We start from the raw sequence: 6,623 nt of genomic DNA, 5'->3' as shown, positions 1-6,623 counted from the left end.
CCAGGGGTACCGGGCGGACACAGTCCTGGCCTGCTACTAGGCCTAATCTGAGAATGGTCATAAAGGCCAAGCAGGCAAAGAAGAGCAGTCCTGAGGGGCTGTGGAGGGATGTATCAGAGGACATGAGGTTGTTAGGGCAGGTAGCCCCCAGTGCTACTGTAAGGCCTCCCCTAGCAAAGGCGATCCCAAGTTTTCAGTGTGCTCTGGTCAGCGAGCTGTCACAAGGCAACGGAAATCTGATGCTTTCCCTCCAACAGAATGTGGAGTAATTAACGTCACTAAAACACCAGCTGGCAGCGTGGAAACTACTACCAAATGTGTCTCCATGGGTTCTGTCTACCGGAGAAAAGGGTTAACGGGTCCAGTTCATAGCTCGACCTCCCCGGTTCAGAGGTGTGCTCATCAAAATAGTCAGTACAGTCCAGAGCCTGATATTAGTGCAGGAAGTAAGATCCCTCTTGGACAAAGGGGCCATAGAACATGTACCCATGTCATGTCTGCTGCTAGTAGCACCTTATTGGCCAGCTCGAATATGGTTCTCAGAGATAATATTCCTACTAGATGGTACTCCTTGGGAGATTCCCCTCCACAGGGACCCACTGTAGACCAAGTGAACTGCACAATAGCTAAAGTCCTGGAGTTCTTACAAGAACATTTCTCAGTGGGGTGGGCTCCTTCTACAATCAGGGTTTATGTGGCCGCCATTTCGGCCAGCCACGTCCCTGTTGATGGAGCCTCTGTGGGGCAACATCCTCTAACTTCGAGGTTTATGCGTGGTGTCAGGCGGCTGAGACCCATCTGCAGGCCACGCATACTTTCCTGGGACCTTTCTGTGGTCCTGGAAGGTCTGTCAGGTGCCCCATTTGAGCCCTTAGAGTGAATCTACTGTCTCAAGCCGGAGGGCTGATTTATCACCCTCGGCCAGAACTATGGAAACAGTGGGCCTGGCCCCTGAGGGGCACTAGCTCATAGGTTCTGGTCTCACAACTGAGGTCATAGAGACCATGTTAAATGCTAGAACACCATCCACAAGGAAATTGTATGCACTCAAGTGGCAGCTTTTTGTCTTGTGGTGTGAGGAACGTCAGCTAGACCCAGTGAACCGTGCAATAGCTAGAGTCCCAGAGTTCTTACAAGAACATATCTCAGCAGGGTGGACTCCTTCTACAATCAGGGTTACGTGGCCGCCATTTCGGCCAGCCATGCCCCTGTTGACGGAACCTCTGTGGAGCAACATCCTCAAGCGAGTAGGAGATCTACAAGCTCTCTCTGTTTCCCCTTCCTGCCTGGACTTTGCCCCTGGATTAGCCAAGACCTTCCTGTATCCTATGCCGGATTATATTCCTAAAGTGCCTACATCAGCTGCCCACCCTGTGGTGTTGCAGGCTTTCTGCCCTCCTCCATTCCCCACCCCAGAACAAGAGAAAATGCACCTGCTGTTTCCACTAAGGGCTCTCTGTACTTAGGTCCACCGCTCTGGCCAGTGGCGTAAGATGGAGCAGCTGCTGGTCTTCTTTGCGATGGCAGTAGAGGTGATGCTGTGTCAAAGTAGTGCATCTCTAATTGGATAGTGGAAGCAATCTCTATTGCTTATGAGGCGGTCTCGCTACGCCTCTGGGCATAGGGGCTCATTCCACTAGGGCGGTCGCCTCCATGAAGGCTTTTTCCAAAGGGGTATCCTTACAGGATCTGTGTGCTGCTGCGGGGTGGTCTACACCAAACACATTCATTCATTATTACAGCCTGGATATTCGTGGTCGAGGAGCTCCACAGCACCCCCAAATGCAGGCAATGGTGAAGTTGCCCCCATGTGCACAAGATTTAACAGAGTCACTGCTCTCATAAAATGTGACAAAGTTCACTTGGTTTTATCTGACTCCGCCCAACAGGATGTCGGCCATATTGGATGAAATGTTGGATTTTCAAAGTTTCCCACGTGTTTTGAGAGACTTAACATGGCTGAACATCCATGAAACTTTGCATATCTATTTGTCTTATGACATTAATTGATATGATGTTGCATTTTATCATAGTTGTGCCATATAGGCTCCATAGCGCCCCCTACGTTTTAAATGTACATTTGACACCACTGAAATGCTCCAAAACTCAGGATATTTGGCACACTTAATAAAGTATGGCAAAATGATACTTTTATTTGGTCATTTAAGTTAGGTGTGGCAAAATGGCTCGATAGCGCCACCTACAAAATTTCACCGATGTGCTCCTCGGGCTACGTTTCACGTACATGTGCGAAATTCGGTAAGCATGTGTAAGATGCAAATACGTACAAAAAGGTCTCTTGAACCCATACCCTAAACTCAACAGGAAGTAAGCCATTTTGATTTTTCTCAAAAAATTTTGCGCCATTTTTTTGCCATTTCCAGGCCTGGTACATTAACGCACTCCTCCTAGAGCTTTCATCAGATCTGCATCATATTTGGTCAGTCTCATTTAAAGGCATTGCCGATGCTAAATCGTGAAGCTTTTGAGTTTTCTCTGCATGGCGTGGGTGTGGTGATCTCACAAATTTCGATGTTTCACCACGAAAAAGGAAGTTGTTATAACTCAAACATAGAATGTCCAATATGCTCCACACTTCACGGGTTTTACAAAGGTCCCAGCCTGAAGACATCTACATGCCAATATTTAGGTATAGTCATAGCGCCACCTGCTGGCAACAGGAAATTATACATTTTACATTGTGACACTCCTAACATGCAAGTTTTATACAAATTCTGGCCTGAAGACATCTACATGCCAGTATTCAGGTATAGTCATAGTGTGCATCCGGGAGCGAGGGCCCTTTCATCGATGCTAGCAGCTTTAATTATTATTGCTATTATTATTATTTTCATGCTTTCATGGGATTTTAAGGGCCCAAACATACCCGAAAACTCACGAAACTTGGCAGATGCATTGGCATGGGCGTGGTCGAGGAGCTCCATAGCGCCCCCGAATGCAGGCAATGGGCAGAATGAAGTTGCTCCGATGTGCACGAGATTTACCATAGTCATTGCTCTCATCAAGTTCTAAAAAGTTCACATGGTTGTATCTGACTCCACCTAAGGCCAATCTACTCCAAACTTCACATTTTTGATGAAAGTCCAGGCCTGAAGACATCTATATGCCAATAATCAGTTGTAGTCATAGCACCACCTGCTGGCAGCAAGAAATTATACATTGTACATCGTGATACATTCCTAACAACATGTAAGTGCTAAAATGTACAAAAAAACAAAGAATGACATTCCCCTGGCAGAGCAGCCCCAATGTACAACCAGGTGCGAGGGCCCGTTCCTCACTGCTTGCAGCTTTAATTCTTTTTGTTTTTTGTTTATAAAATTAGTTTATTCTGAATGGAACACGGCCTATTTATAATTAATATATTTATAAATTAAGCTGTCCTAAGTATTCAAATGAATAAAACAGAGCCACAGAGTTCACATAACATTCATTAATAGAGTTCACATAACTACCAGCAGGTAAAGTTGGAAAATGGTAAATTTTTCCACCTGATCTTAAACTTAACTGGCTTTATTTAAAAAAAGAAATAAAAAAAAAAAAATAATTAAAAATTAAAAAAAAAAAAAACCTCTTTGTACTCCTACATGATACCATTAATTTCTGTAAAAACAAAGGATTGCAAAAAAGACAAACCTATTGGATCATGCTTTGAAACTGTGTTAACAGTGGATTTGACAGTATTTTGGGGATTTCCAAAGCAATATTTTTATTTGCAACAAATTCAGACACAAGCAGCTCGATCTCTGTGTAACAATGGAGATGGAGAGGCAGAGTGAGGATTAATATCAAAAAGTTTAAGTAATCTTGCATACACAGCACTACCCAGACGTTTTTCAATGAACCATAAACAATTATTGCACATACACCCGTGGAACAGTCCTTAAGACACTAACAGTTTACAGACAGTGGGCAATTAAGGTCACAGTTACAATAACTTTGGACACTAAGGAGACCTTTCTTCTAACTCTGAAAAGCACGAGAAGAAAGATGCCTAGTTTTCTTGGAGGTATAAGTACTGCAGATGTGGCCAGAACAATAAACTCCAATATCTGCAATCTGACTCCCTGGTCAGAAATCTTGTGAGGAGCTCCCATGCCTGGCCGGTTGATGACAGAATGGCGTTTCTTCCACTTGTGGATAATGGCCCCAATGGTGCTTACTGTAAGATTCATAAGTTTTGAAATATGTCTGTATCCCATTCCATCAATGTGTTTCGCAACAATAAGGTTGTGAAGGTCTTGGGAGAGCTCTTTGTTTTTACCCATCATGAGATGTTTCTTGTGTGACACCTTGGTGACAAAAAGCCTTTTTATAGACCATCAATTTATTGACCCAGCTGATATTACTTTGTACAGATAGGGGGTATAATTACTTATGGATTTCAGCTGGTTCCTTACCTTGGAGAACTGCTTTTTTTTTTTTTTAGCATGTTTGTGTCATTCCACTTTTTTAAACACATAACTTTATGGACTTTAATGTTGTGAATTCTTTTTACTTCCAGATTTCTTGAATTAATACTGATGTCTGGTGAAAATTTCATGTGAACAGCCTCATTGGGAATATATTCACCAAAATAAATATTGCCAATACTTACCCCCCCCCCACTCTCTCACACACACCATATAATGGAGGTTTGGATGGATGCAAATACAGATCAGAGCTTTGTTATACGAAAGACAGGCAGAAAAATCCAAATCGTGCAACATAGCCGTTGTCATATTCAGTGTGAAGGGAGACGCTTATCCTGACAACTACACCAAAAATGTGGCAATATTCCCAAGTGGAGGGAAAACATCCATCCCAAATTCAGTAAATCCAACTACACCACCCTGGGTGAGAACCAGGGAAATACTCCCAAACAAAAAGGCACACAAGTTTCACCAATCGGGGCAAGGAACATGAGTGAGACCCGAGTACAAATATAAGAATTATATTTTATTATGACACTTAAGTATCATTTAAAACTTGACATGAAAATATAAATCAATCACTTTCCCATGAAGCACAAGCATTTTAAAGACTAAGAACTTCTCCAGGCCCGGTAGGGACAAGGCAGGCCAGCTACAACTCAGGAAGTCATCCAAACCCACTGCAAGTCTCACACACAAAAATAAAAGAAAAACCACACACACACACACACACACACACACACACACACACACACACACACACACACACACACACACACACACGTTGTTGGTTGTTGTGTTGGCACGCTGAGCACACACCACCGAATAAATGCAGCTAGCTTTCCCACCAAGACTCACTACCTCCTGGAGAGAAAGAAGACACCAGTTAACCCAAAGTTACACAAACACTAAACAACAAGACACAGAAAGACAAATATTACAGACACTGTGGTATGGTAGCTATAACACCCAGGCCCACTGACACCCCCACATGAAATAGAGGCAGTGGATAGCACCCAAGCAGAACCAGAATTATGTTAAACAGTACAAGTGACAATTATGGCCAATCTAGCATGGAGACAGTAAGGCTTAACATACACCCTCTCAGTAGTAAAGTGGTTAGGTGGAACAACAAACCTGTAACAGGTTTGAGGCTAGAAAACACTAATTTTACCACTCTCAGACTACTCACTCTTACCATATGTGGTTACAAAACAAACCAGACATACACCCAAAACTAAAGTAAAACAAAGTACATAAAACCATGAAGCAAAACAGTACATAAGGTAAAACAGTTATTGAAGCAATAAAGCAAAACAATTATTGGAGCAAATAAGTAAAACAATTGTTGATGCACTAAAGCAAAACAGCAGCGGCGTCACATGTAGCGTCTTCAGCTAGGGGGTTATCTTAGAGAAGACTTAGCTCAACTTCCCACTCTCACCTTAACACAAAGTTCAGAGTATCAACCTAAATCTAAGTCCTAATGTGAAAAAGGGAGAGGTGAACTTACCATTAGCTTGAACAAATACCAGACACAAAGTTGTATGATCACTCACAGGTACCGCAGCTCGATATACACACACATCATTCAGCCACTAGCACCAATCTCCAGCGCCAATTCGCCTCTCTAAGACTATAAAAACAACAAGTTAGCCTTGAGGTATTCAACACATTACGCGTGACAAAGCCTGAACGGAAGTGGGAATGCCATAGGGAGCAAGGAACTCAGAATCACCAAGACACCTATCCACTTACCAAAATAAGGGTCCTTAAATAATTGGGTAGCTCTCATCCTATTGGTCTCCCAAACCCATATCCCAAGCAGAACCAATAGGATAACCAAATGACTTACCCTGCCACACAAGCAAAGGTAAGGCGATTAGCAAATGGGAATAAACGAGGCAAAACAGAATCAAAGAACAAGGGTGAGAACAAGATCAAAGCTATGACACATGAAACAAGGCTTCGTTTCTGGAAAACTCACATAATACTTTGCGACGAACAAAGAGACATGAGGGGTTTAAATGTTAAACATAAATATCAGGGGTGAAACACAAATCAGCTGACACTAAGGACACATATGGGAAACAACCAATGACAATACAGGGGCAGAGACAGGACAGAAATCACAACTAAACACATGTGTCAGAAGTAAATAAAGTCAATGTCACTAAAACCTGGAAGCAC

At 42.9% G+C, this 6,623-nt stretch overlaps 1 long non-coding RNA gene across 1 annotated transcript; it reads right to left on the bottom strand.

Moving 5' to 3' along the window:
- Window positions 1-4,938: 4,938 nt before the first annotated feature.
- Window positions 4,939-6,165, bottom strand: LOC108264206 (uncharacterized). The gene is made up of 2 exons (XR_008393959.1): window positions 5,947-6,165; window positions 4,939-5,297 (listed from the first exon to the last, which is right to left on the bottom strand). It is a non-coding gene; the product is annotated as an uncharacterized LOC108264206 (long non-coding RNA).
- Between the last annotated feature and the right edge of the window lie 458 nt (window positions 6,166-6,623).

This window comes from Ictalurus punctatus, chromosome 4, assembly GCF_001660625.3.
Source record: "Ictalurus punctatus breed USDA103 chromosome 4, Coco_2.0, whole genome shotgun sequence".
Classification (NCBI taxonomy): Eukaryota; Metazoa; Chordata; class Actinopteri; order Siluriformes; family Ictaluridae; genus Ictalurus; species Ictalurus punctatus.
Note: the sequence above shows the minus strand (reverse complement) of the source record. Positions and strands in the feature narration are given on the sequence as shown.